General features: G+C 41.9%; 1 protein-coding gene across 1 annotated transcript in view; it reads left to right on the plus strand.

Annotated features, from left to right (window-relative positions):
• LOC126709383 (metal transporter Nramp2-like) overlaps nt 1-13,538 on the plus strand; it is a 36,476-nt gene that overhangs the window by 16,985 nt on the left and 5,953 nt on the right. The window lies entirely within an intron of this gene.

Below are 13,538 nucleotides of genomic sequence, written 5' to 3' on the forward strand. Positions count from 1 at the left end.
TCACATGTACGAGTGTCATAAGCTTGCCAGCGCGGGGTACTACCTTAAATCTCGGTCCGAGGTTGTTAGGCTAATATCCTGTCTTCCCAAGTCCAATAAGGGTATGAAGGATGACTACCTGATTGCCTCGGGGGAATGGAGTGACGGTCTTCATTGTCCAACTCGGGCAGGAGATCCAGATGCAGTACCTTTAGGATCAATCCCTTAGGAAGGGAGTTTAACCTTTTAGTTTTTATTCCTTTTGCTTGAAATTTCACTTTTTTGGTAGAGAATATCTTTTTAGCGATCTGACCGTAATTCCCTTCTCGGCTGTTTTGCAGATAAAGCCCACGTTACTCCTCGGCTTTGCCATACCAACGTTCAAACCCTTAATTACCTCATGAGGTCAGAGATTTTTGTCAACGGGGACGGACAATTGCGTGCCACTCACCTGATCTTGGGTTACGAGCCCCTGTCCCGCGCTTTTCTAGACGTCGGCTAGTCAATAAGAGCTGGTAGTTCAAGGTTATCCCGGATTGACGTTTCTAAGCCGGGATTCTTGGCTCAAAGGGACCTTCCGCTGGTTACTTTGCCCATTCTACAGAATCTTCCACTAGCTGCACAACCACCTCCACAAGACCATCCCGGAGCCGCAACATCTGTTGAAGAGGAGATTGAGTCATCTCGCCTTTCATTAGAGGATGAGATAGACGAGTTCTACTTTGACGAAGATAATCCAAAAGCTCTTCTGATTGAACTCTCGGACAGCGAGGGTGAGCCAGACAGAAACTCCGCCATTTGCATTTCTCCCCTTGTTATTACCTACCCGAACGATTCCTCTGACGAGGAGGTAGACAACATGGCTTCGAACAAGGGTAATAAGAGCTTAAGGGATCTTATGGCTGCTCGGGGTAAAGGGTCAACCTTGAAGGCGCCCACTAAGTCCCAAGGTCCCTCCAACCTTCCCCCTGCCCCTCCACAGATCCCCGCCGACCTCAGCTTGAAAGGTAATCCTGACTTAAAGAAGAAGAAGCCGATCGAGTCGCTTGAGGAAGGCGAGGTGGGTCCTCGTCATGGCGCGAAACACCAAAAAGTGACCCGAGAGCCTCGGGACAAAAGGGCCCCGTTGGTGGAGAGTCGTGACGAGCTGGAAAGGGCTGAAGTGTGCGTGCCACTGCGTACTTGGAGCCCTCGGCTCGAGGTGGATGGGGCACCAATTCCCTGGAATGCCTCAGTTCGGGAATACCAAAGGGGTCGAGCAGGGTACATTGCTGAAGCCCTGGAGCAGCCCATACTCCTTCCTAGGGACATGGACGCTTACAGGTATTTCTCGCAGAATGAACTCTTCCTGTCTCTGAAGAGGGACCTTGTGATGGTAAGACAACTTATCCCTTTACAGGCATAATTATGGAATCATACTTTATTCTAACTCATGTTGTTTTGTGGTTTTTAGGCAGATTACTCAGCAGGTTTTTGTGGCCGAGGAGTGGTATCACAATGCTCGCAAGCTGGCCGACGCTGAAGCCTTCTCTTGTGCCGAGGTAGAGAAAACACTAGGGGCCATCAAGTAAGAACAGCATGAGCTGGCTGAGAAGTTGAAGGAGGCAGAATCAGGCCGTAAGAGCACTGAGGCTGGCCTGAAAAATACGGAGAAACAAGCTGAGGACCAGCGCCAGAAGTTGCACGTGATTGAGATCAACCTTGCCACCGAGAAACAAGTTGTCCTAGATCTCAAAGCCGCGTTGTAGAAGGCCAAGAAGGAAACCCAGCTGGCCAAGGAAGCAGCCGAGGTCGAGAAGAGGGTTGCTTATCAACTTGGAGTGGAAGAGATGCAAGTAAGGCTTGCCGAGGAACTGTCAGAAGTATGCAGGGACTATTGCAGCGTTACATGGGATAAGGCTCTCAATGTTGCGGGTGTTCTTGCAGTTTCTGCTTAAAGGCTGCCTGAAAACGTCTTCTACCCTCAAGAGATCTAGGAGGCCCCTGCTGATGCCCTTGAAACTTCTAAGCAACCTGTAGCTATCCCTGATGCCATTCCAATAACCGAAATTACTAAAGGCTCTAGCCAGGTCACCGACTAAGGTGAAGATGTTGAGGGAGAGAAGGGCAAAGGGAAAGGGAAAGGGAAAGGGAAAAAGCCCTCTTCCAAATCAAAAGATCCCTCCAAGGAGAAAGTTGCTAAGGCCGAGGGTCATGGGGTTGACCTAAAAGCCAAGGACGTTCCTTCTCCTCAGCCAGAGCAAAAAGAAGATCCTCTTGCTGAAGTTTAGCCTTTAGGGTTTTTCTCTTCTTTTTCTTTTTTTTTTTTGTATCGTTTTGAAGAAGAGTTGTATTTCATTTTTTTTTTCAAAGACTTCTTATCCAATAGTATTGTATTATCTTTATTTCCTAATGTGAATGCTCTTTCTTTCATCTTGTGTTCTTTTGCTTGATGTTGTTTGGGCTTTATTACATTGTTATGAGAAAATGTAACTGTGCCTTTAGTTAAAGTTTACAATAACATTTTGCCAATATAACTAAGTATTATAAGTAGGACTGTGCAATGATTCTTAGGTAGTGAAGGTTGACATGCAGGACTTAGACGCCATAAGTTATTAATTTTCCCTAAGCCTATGGTCCGAGGAGACATGCAGGACTTAGGTTCTATTTAAAACTTGGATAGATGCCATAAGTTATTAATTTCCCCTAAGCCTGTGGTTCGAGGAGCCATGCAGGACTTACATGCAGGACTTAGACGCCATAAGTTATTAGTTTTCCCTAAGCCTATGGTCCGAGGAGACATGCAGGACTTAGGTTCTATTTAAAACTTGGATAGATGCCATAAGTTATTAATTTCCCCTAAGCCTATGGTCCGAGGAGCCATGCAGGACTTAGGTTCTGTTTAAAACTTGGATAGATGTCATAAGTTATTAATTTTTCCTAAGCCTGTGGTCCGAGGAGCCATGCAGGACTTAGATTCTGTTTAAAACTTGGATAGATGGTGAACCGTACGACACGCAATTACCATGAAATATAGTGTAGGCAAAACTGCTTTCATTAATAATAATACCTTCTTAGGTTATTTACATTCTATGGGCGGGGTACAGCTTTCTCATATAAGTCTTCCAAATAATATGCACTTATTCCTGCTACTGAAGTGATGCGATATGGGCCTTCCCAATTGGATCCCAGCTTTCCCAAGGATGGGTTCTTGGCGTTACCCAAAATTTTCCTTAGCACTAGGTCCCCTGGCACCAGTGGGCGTAGTTTTACATTGGCATCATATCCCTACTTGAGTTTCTGGTGGTAGTAGGCCAATTGAATCATTGCCTTTTCTCTTTTTTATTCAATTAAATCCAGACTTCTTCCTAGCAGATCGTCGTTGTTACTTGGAGTGAAGGTGCCCGTTTTCAATGTTGGAAAGTTAGTCTCTAGGGGGAGTATAGTTTCGGCCCCATAAGTCATAGAGAAGGGAGTCTCTCCCGTTGATCGTCGTGGCATAGTCCGATAGGTCCATAGGACGTGTGAAGTGATGCGATATGGGCCTTCCCAATTGGGTCCCAGCTTTCCCAAGGATGGGTTCTTGGCGTTACCCAAAATTTTCCTTAGCACTAGGTCCCCTGGCACCAGTGGGCGTAGTTTTACATTGGCATCATATCCCTGCTTGAGTTTCTGGTGGTAGTAGGCCAATTGAATCATTGCCTTTTCTCTTTTTTCTTCAATTAAATCCAGACTTCTTCCTAGCAGATCGTCGTTGTTACTTGGAGTGAAGGTGCCCGTTTTCAATGTTGGAAAGTTAGTCTCTAGGGGGAGTATAGTTTCGGCCCCATAAGTCATAGAGAAGGGAGTCTCTCCCATTGATCGTCGTGGCATAGTCCGATAGGTCCATAGGACGTGTGACAGCTCTTCCACCCATCTTCCCTTCGCATCATCCAATCTCTTCTTTAACCCATTGACTATGACCTTATTGATGGCCTCGGCTTGCCCGTTTCCTTGAGGGTAGGCCGGAGTGGAATATCGGTTCGTAATTCCTAGGTCGCAGCAGTATTTCCTAAAGGTCTTACTATTAAATTGAAGACCATTGTCCGAGATGAGGGCATGAGGAATTCCGAATTGTGTAACGATGTTCCTCCAGATGAATTTCTTTGCATTCACGTCCTTGATGTTGGCTAGGGGCTCGGCTTTGACCCATTTGGTGAAGTAGTCTGTGCCGACCATCAGGTATCTCTTGTTCCCTGCTGCTTTAAGGAAAGAGCCTACAATATCCAGGCCCCATTGAGCGAATGGCCAAGGACTGAAGAGGGGATTAAGGACCCCTCTCAGTTGGTGGATATTTGGAGCGAACCTCTGGCATTGATCGCACTTCTTGTCATATTCTTGGGCCTCTTTCTGCATACCTAGCCACCAGTATCCTTGAGTGAGGACTTTGTGTGCCAGCGACCTTCCTCCTGTGTGACTCCCGCCTGTGTGACTCTCGCAAATTCCCTCATGCAACTCTTTGAGTAACAGCTTTAATGCTTCGGGGTGTACAGCTTGTGATCCTCTGATAGCCAGAACCGAGGAACTTTTCTTCGTATTTTCTCTGCTTCTAATTTCCCTTCAAGTAGTACATCATCCTTGAGAAAGCTCACTACGGGATCCATCCAGCTCGGACTCACTCTGACTTGATGGATTCGAGCCATGTCCTTTTTTATTACGTCTATCTTGTACAAATCCTCGACGATGATGATTCGAGGTAAACCCTACTCCAAGGACATGGCAAGAGTGGCTAATGAATCCGCATGTGTGTTCCCACTTCTAGAGATGTGCGTCAAGTTGAAGAATTCAAAGTCCGATTGCAAGCGCCTGACCCAACTAAGGTATTCCTGCATTCTCACATCTCTGGCTTCCAACTCACCCTTCACCTGGCCTACAACCAATCTGGAATCCGAGAACACTTCTAATGCCTTCCCTCCCATTTTCTGCACCATAGCCATTCCTTGTAATAAAGCTTCATACTCGGCTTCGTTGTTTGTGGCCGAGAATCCTAGTCTTAATGACTTTTCTATGGTAATCTTCTCAGGGGATATTAGAACCAGCCCTACCCCAGATCCCTTTGGTTTGTCACGCCATCAACGTACACTTTCCAACGTGAGGCTCCTTGTGCAGAGATTGTGCCAACCGATTTTCCATCCATGTTTTCCTCCTTTGCTATTGCTTCTATTGGGGGTTCAGTAAATTCGGCTATTAAATCAGCAAGAACTTGGCCGTTGACGGAGGTCCGAGGCATGTATTTAATATCAAAAGCCCCCAGAAGAGTGTTCCACATGGAAATTCTTCCTATGTAATCAACACTCCGGAGTACCGACCTGAGGGGAAACTGAGTTAGAACAACGACCGTGTGTGCCTGGAAATAGTAAGGGAGTTTCCGTGTAGCATGCACTACTGCCAAAATCGCCTTCTCCAATGGTAAGTAACGCACCTCGGCCTCATGTAACGATTTACTCACATAGTAAACTGGCCGTTGTATGTCGTCGTCAATTCATATTAACACCAAGCTCACAGCGTGAGGAGCCACCGCAATGTAGGCGAACAGAACTTCGTCGGCCTCAAGGCTAGACATGATGGGTGGCCGCGATAGGTACTCTTTAAGTTGCTGGAAGGCTAAGGCACAGTCCTCGGACCACTCAAATCCTTTCCATTTTGTTCATTAGGAGGTAGAAAGGCCGGCATCAGTCCATAGATCTGGAAATAAACCGATTCAAAGCAGCGATCATTCCAGTGAGTTTCTAGATTTCTTTTAAGTTCCGAGGAGCTTGTAAATTGTGAATCGCTTTGATCTGATTTGGGCTCACCTAAATTCCCCTGTGAGTTACCATATAGCCCAAAAATTTGCCAGACTCGACATCGAATGAGCACTTAGAGGCATTAAGACGCAGTTTGTGTTCTCTTAAGATGCCAAAAATGACTCCGAGATTTCTCACATGCTCGGACACCATTTTACTCTTTACTACTATGTCGTCTATGTAGACTTCAATACTCTTACCCAGTTGCGGCTCAAACATTCTAGTCATCATCCTTTGCTAGGTAGACCCTGCATTCTTCAAACTGAAAAGCATTACTTTGTAATGGTAGTTTCCAATAGGAGTCATGAATGCTATTTTTTCTTGATCTCCCGAGGCTAGTGGTAATAACCCTGAAAGGCATCCAAGAAACTCATTTGAGGGTAACCTACAGTTGCATCCACCAACTGGTCTATCCGAGGTATTGGGAACAGGTCTTTTGGGCAAGCCCTGTTCAAGTCTGTGAAATCTATGCAAACTCGCCACTTTCTACTCTTCTTTTTTACCACCACTGAATTTGCCAACTACTCGGGGTAGAAGACTTCTTTGATAGCCCCTGCCTTTTTTAGCTTTGTTACTTCGTCCCTAACAGCGTTGGCATGCTCTTTTGACAGGTGTAGGGGTGATTGCTTTTTGGGAATGGAGGATGGGTTAACGTTTAGGTGGTGGCAAATGAAACTCGGGTCAACCCCTAGGGCTTCGTAGGCGTCCCATGCAAACACGTCAACATTTTCTTTAAGAAACCCAATCAATTCTTCTTTCTCTCAGAGGGGTAATTTTGAGCCAACTTGAAAGAATTTCTCTGGATCATCGTCAACAATAACCCTTTCTAGACTTTCGCATTTCATCTCCTTAGCTGGCTTATCAACGGGTATTGCCGAGGTGGTTGATTGCTATAAGTCCTTTCTTATAGAGGCCGAGGACTTTGCGTTGGATTGGTGTGAGATGGCAGCCACCATGCACTGTCTAGCCATAACCTGATTTCCCACAATCTCCTCAACTCTGCCCTCTGACGGGTATTTCACCTTCTGGTGAAGTGTAGAAGAAACGTCTCCCAGGGCATGGAGCCAAGGTCTAGCCACTATGGCTGTGTACAGTGAATAGGCGTCGACCACAATGAAATCCACCTCCACCACATCTGAACTGGTCTATATGGGCAGTCTGATCTGTCCCCTTGGTGTAACGGTTTTCCCTTCGAAACTTACTAAAGGGGAATCATACGTCATTAGGTCTTCGGGCTTTAGGTTCAGCCCCTTGTACAAATCAGGGTACATTACTTCCATAGCACTGCCCTGATCTACCAGTACTCTCTTCACGTCAAACCCTCCAAATCTTGAGTGTAACTACCAGAACATCGTCGTGGGGTTGGATGGTTCCAATCTTATCCTTGTCCGAGAATCCCAACACAGGTAAGGCTCCCTTCTTAGACCTTTTGGACTCCTGATCGTTGTTCTCGGTGGAAAGCCGAGCCACAGACATTACTCTAGAGGGAAAAAAGCCAGTTCTTCCTAGAACGGCAAAGATGACATTTATCGTACCCATGGGAGGTCTCAAAGATATGTCTCTCCGGGGTTCTTGGTTTTTCTGACCCGGGTGACCACTGGAAGGATGTAAAAGGTGCCGCAATTTCCCTTCTCGGACCAACCGATCCAAGTGGTTCCATAGGTTCCTGCAGTCTTCTGTAGTATGTCCGTGGTCTTGGTGGTACTGACAATATAGACTCTGGTTGCGCTTTGAGGAGTCTTCAACCCTTATTCGGCCACTTGAAGAAGGGCTCATTCTTGACTTTCTCCAAAACTTGTTGTACCGGTTCTCTGAATACGGCGTTAACCGTCCGCTTGTTGGCGGATCCAAATTGCCCTGCGAAATCTCTCCTCGGATGGTTATTGTTGTATTGTTCCGACCTGAAATCATTCCTCTTATGAGGGATGATCTTCTCATTTCCTTTCCCTTGTAGTTGGTCCTTTTCCACCCTTTTGTATTTGTCAATCCAGTCCATAAGTTGACGAACGCTGGTAACAGACTTACCAGTCAGGGATTTCCTCAAACAATGCTCGATGGGGAGACCATTTTTAAACGTGCTGATGGCGACGTCGTCATAGTTGCCGTCCATCTCGTTGTACATTTCCCAATATCTATCCGAGTATGCTTTTAAAGTGTCTCTTTCACGCATGGACAATGACAACAACGAACTCAGAGGCAGAGGAACCCTGCTGTTCGTAATAAAACGAGAGCCAAAGGCTTGGGTGAGCTGCTTGTAGGAATCTATGGAGTCCGTTTTCAAGCTATTGAATCACCTCATCGCCACGGGTCTTAGGTTGGACAGGAAAACCTTGCACATCAAAGCCTCGTTTTGAGAATGGATGGTCATTCTTTGGTTAAACTGGCTCACATGCTCCACGGGGTCCGTTCGGCCATTATAAATGGCGAACGTAGGTTGGTGGAAACGCCGAGGTAGTCTAGCCTCTTCTATCTCATGCGTGAAGAGTGACTTAGAGATCTGATCCAGAGTTTTATTCATGGCACTATTACCCAGACCCTTACCAGATGGGCTCTTGTGTCTCCGTCCATGACGCTGCTCTTCTTCATAAGAGAAGGTTTCGCTCGAGGGAGTTCTTGATCTCCGCTTGTAATTGACGTCCTCTTCCTCATTAGAGGATATGTCGGAGCTAGAAGGGGACCGCCTTCGTTGTGCATGGCGTAGTCTCTATTTCAAGTCGTCTATCTCTCGCTGCATGGCCTAACGGTTGTTTTGTCTTTGGGATATGCAACTGCCCACTTGGGAATGGCTTTGGCTCGTCTGGGTGGTATGCACACTCCCCTCTCGATTCCTTTCATTGCCCCGATTTTGCTTAAAGTCAGGAAGATTACTCTGCCGCTAAGGCCATATAGGTTCTGTCCGTTAGGGATCTGTTTGGCGTGGGTTTTCTTGGTGTGGGCTTGACCCTACCATGTTTAGCCATCGCACTCATTGACACATGAGTTCTTTCCCACAGACGGTGCCAATTGTAAGGACAAAGTTTGGAGCCCAAGCCCAAATGTATGAAACCCTGGTCCAATAAGCCCAATACAATGAATTTTGTAGAGTATGGGTCAAAGAACTAGGTCTAAATGAGTTGGACAACGGCTAGCATGGAGTTAAGAGTCAGTTAAACACGAATAAAAGCTATTATGACCAGAGGATCTTCGGTCCGAGGAGACCGGAATTTGACGTACATATATAGATCACAATATTAGGATTGTTTAGCATGCTACAATATTTTCTCTCACTCTTCTTCTGCCTCTTACTTCATGGGGGCTCCTTCCTGATCATCTGGACCTTACACTTGTTGATCATCTAGATCCCCACTTGAGTACCCATCCCATCAGACACCCCTTTCAGCCCTCTGTGAGTTACGGTAGCCAAGGCAGCACTGTTCAGGGGTCTTCTCCACATTAATGCGGCCAGAAAAGTAGCTGCAGTGCATTTAATGTGGTGGTGGCAGCTTTTCCTTAAATATTTTGAGTTTTCTTCCCTCTCACGTGTTTAGGGGGCACACCTCAATTGCTTGAGTATACACTTGGTCTGCGTTTGTCGTGTTCGAGGAGGAGTTCCTCCTCTAACCTTCTTTCCTTTGTCTCCCACTGCTGAGACATGTAACGTAGATCATCTAAGTCGTGTTTCTCTCCTCAGCCTTGTTAGTGTCCTTGGACAAGGCCCAAGGCCCAATACATTATTTTGGGTCCTAGCCCCCACAGACATTATTCTACTAATCCAAGTCTTCAAAACAAACTTATCTTGGCCAAGGTCCTTGATCTAGCTTCTCAAAAAAAAAAAAAAAAACACATCTTAGCTCACTTTGTATATTTCCTTCAAGACTACGTTTCAACTTTTTTTTTTTTTTTTTTTTTTTTATATTTGTTACTTTATAATAACCATGTAAAGCTATTGCTTCTTTGTTCTCCCTTGTCCACTTGAAGTCTATCGTTGCTTTCCACTGAGGCTTCACATCTTCATCATTTATCACCAAAATCAAAAACCAAAAATTAAAATTAAAAAAAAAAAATTTGGAACTCAAAGAATAGCACAAAATGTGAATCACCGGTTTCATTTGGAGCGGTTTGGATTGCAGGTGCAGCTGAGAGAGCTTTGGCGAGGAGTGGAAATGGAGGTCTTTGTGTACGGCCATGGCGAGAAGGAGCTAAGAAGGTTAGGGCTTTGGGAAGTGGTTTGAAAATGAAGCGTGAAGAAGTCAATGAAGGGATTGAAGCGAGCTTGAGGGTCTGTAAGGTCGTCCCGCCCATACCCATGGTTTTTGTCTCTGTTAGGGTTGGATTGGCGACTTTGAGTTTGAGTTTGAGGAGCGAAAGAAAGAGCTATTTTCAGCCAATTTATCCTCAAAAATTTTGTAGATTATAAGTTATCAAATCACTTTATATATGTGTGTGTATATATAGTTAATTTTTTTTGGTTTTAGAATTTTTTTTTTTTTTTTTTTTTACAAGACATTAGTTGAAATTTAAAATTATGGGTTGTTTATTGTTCTGATATATTTTCTAATATATTAAGTTTTAATTTTGTTCATTTATAAAATAAAAAAAAATTAAGTTTTAAATTTTGGTGATATTAAATAATTATTTTTATTAAAAGTTAGTTTCAGATTTATTATTGTAACAAGTCAATTATTCGATGTTAGTTAATTTAATTTAATTTCAAACACAAGTGAAATTCGAATTCATTATATGTTCAAAATTTTGTTCACTTTCTTGCTAAACAAGCTTGAATTTATTAATCAATATAACAAGAGGTTTCGGATTAATATTCTTTCCTGCTATCGGACATAGTGAAAAGTGAAAACTCATTCTAACGTCTATGAAATGTGACATGCAAATTCTTTATTGTGAGAGATTAACTATTTTTTGAAGGGTAGGAGATAAACTTATTAATGCTTCAATTTTTATTTTTATTTTTTTTGAAGAACCCTTTAACAAGAAGTGGGGGCTAGCTTTAATAAATGGATTTTAAGCTTTGAGCAATGGGATTTGGGGGAAACAATATACTTTGTTTTCATAATGGCCACAGTAATTTGGTTAACTTAATCCTATTTGGTTTGTATTTTTTTTGATAATCTGCATATTCATTCAAGAAACTAAAGCGAAAAACAAGATGTGGCATCTCCCTTACAAACTGACTAAATGAAGGGTGGGAGAATGCTATTAGAAAAACAAAATGGGTGGGATGAATTCAAAGCGAATCTTGCAGCTTCATGGGCTGCAGAATTGCTGTTTCTCCGGACCCATCAAAAGGTACAAGACGAAAAAAAAGAAGACAAGCTACGGATATTACTGTTAAGAGTGTCTAGAATCTAGTTAGAGGCCTGCTCAGGATAGTTCAACGAGTTGAAGCACGTTTTTGCATCTCCCTCAAAAATGATTGAACTCCAATGTTGTTGGGTTGCGAGTTGGACTACCCACAGTAAGGCCGATGCTTCTGCCTGCAATGGGGAACAAAGATGGTGGACTTTGCCCCAAATGAATAGCACATCTCCCCTGTAATTCCGAGCCACCACAACTAAGGCAGATTTGGAGGAGTCAAGAGCAGCATCCACATTAATTTTGACATGATCCGTGGGGGGAGGAATCTAGGTGGGAGGGTTTGTTGTTGCTGGATTGGTATGGATGAGAGGGGAGTATACCTTTGATAGCTCTTGAAACTTCGCATTAACATTCATCATGGCCTTGGACAAGATGGGTTGATCATGTTGAAAAAGTTTAAGTTTTCTTGCCTTCTAGATCTCCTCAATAATGAGGGCCATGTTTAGTGATATGGTCCATCACTCATTTGCTGGAACAGGGGCATCTGGTTTGTTTGGTTTGTTGTTGTGGAAGAATTAACACATTTTCAAAGCTACTGAATTTGTAAGACAATGAGAGTTGATATTAATGGTGAAATAACAAACATTTGAGACATATTGAGCTTTTGATGAAGGGGTGCACAAGGCACCATCCATGGGCTCATGGGTTTTGCAAGCACTCCCAAGTTCACTTACAATTATGATATGACCATTGATCCCCAAAAAATAGATGAAGAAAAATCCCCTCGTCCTCCAAAGTCCAAACCACACCCCCAATTTTCCAAACGGACTTTGCTGTATGGGTTGGGTCCATTCGGCTAGCAATCTTAAAGGGCATGGTGTTCAACTTTCTTTGTTTAGGCCTTGAGGCACATTATGGTATAGTATTGTTGGGTCGGTTTGTTTTGAGCTTATCACAAAAATTGTCGTGAAAAAAAGGGGTTAACATATCCACCGGGTAACATTTTAATTTTGTAAAAAGTTAACAGATATTCTAAGAACATTAATTTATGAAATATTTATAGAAAATTTTATGAAAAACAAAAAAAAGTAATTAATTTTTTTGATCAAATTTTTTGTTTATTTCCGATAAAAGTAATATAAAAACTTTCATAAATTGATTCATTAACAAATGCTCTTAGGATACTTGTTAACCAAATCGTTTAACTTTATTAATAAAATAATTGATAAGTAATTACAATTTACAGAGTATTAAAACTCAATTGAAATTTGGAAATGACAAATTCTAAAAGGCTAAGGGCATAAAGAGAATTGAGAAAGAATATAATAATGGTAGTATTCCATCAAATTCCCTTTTAATCCAATGGCAATGGTTCGAGATAAGGCAAGTTTGTACTGTAAATCAATATGTAATGCCATTTGGCACTAAAAAAACAAAAGCTATAGGAACGAATTTTCATTTGAAAGCCATGTGCCCATGTTGGTACATTTTGCCTTTTGGCATATGCAAAAATTTGCGGTTGTTTCATTACTAGGTTTATTTTTTTTCCTTAAATAAAATAGTGTGTTTGTGCTAGCAGGTGTCACATATTGCCACCCATCATTATTTAAAAAAAATAAAAATAAAAATAAAGTGCTCATGGGCTCTCTTATGGACAATATACAAAGCCCAAAAGCCATTCCAAATTAGTTTGTTTGGCATTTTTACTTTTTTAGTGGATCTTATTCTCATTACTGTGCAATTTTTTATTTTTTATTTTATAATTCTAATATATTAATGAAGATGAATATAATTTTAATATATTAAATTAGTAGATACTAGATAGTGGACACTGTCACACTGGGCACCACAATCATTTTAATTGAAGTTGAAATATTGTTGCAACTTGCAATTTTCTCTCTCTCTCTCTCTCTCTCTATTAGATAAACTCATTTGTGAAGTAGGTTTGTAATTCTTTCAAATTTAACTATGTTCCTGCGGAAATGGTGTTATAATAATAAACCTTTTTTATCTAGTGGAAATCCCACATCATTCCCTTTATCGCTCCCAATTTAAAGTCATGATTTATCTGCCTTCCAAAAAAAAAAAAAAAAATCATGCTTTATCTCACATTTTAACAAATATAATCCGTAAGTTAAAAAAAAAAAATATATATATATATATATATATATATATATATAGACCAATAACGAAAATTCTTGTCTCGTGAACTTCAATTTAGTTTAATTTATAAGAATTCAACAAATCAATATTAGTGATGTTAAAAATATTACAAATTTTATTTAAAATTCAATGCGTAAACTTTTAAACATGGAACAAAAATGTAATTACAAACTTTATTCTTTATATTATTCAGGAATTAACATTAAGTTACCATTTTATATATATAAACTAGTGATTATATATAAGAAAATTGCTAATAATATTACAAGTTTTATTACATAAAACTTATAAAATGATATA

The sequence above is a fragment of the Quercus robur genome, chromosome 2 (assembly GCF_932294415.1).
Source record: "Quercus robur chromosome 2, dhQueRobu3.1, whole genome shotgun sequence".
Classification (NCBI taxonomy): Eukaryota; Viridiplantae; Streptophyta; class Magnoliopsida; order Fagales; family Fagaceae; genus Quercus; species Quercus robur.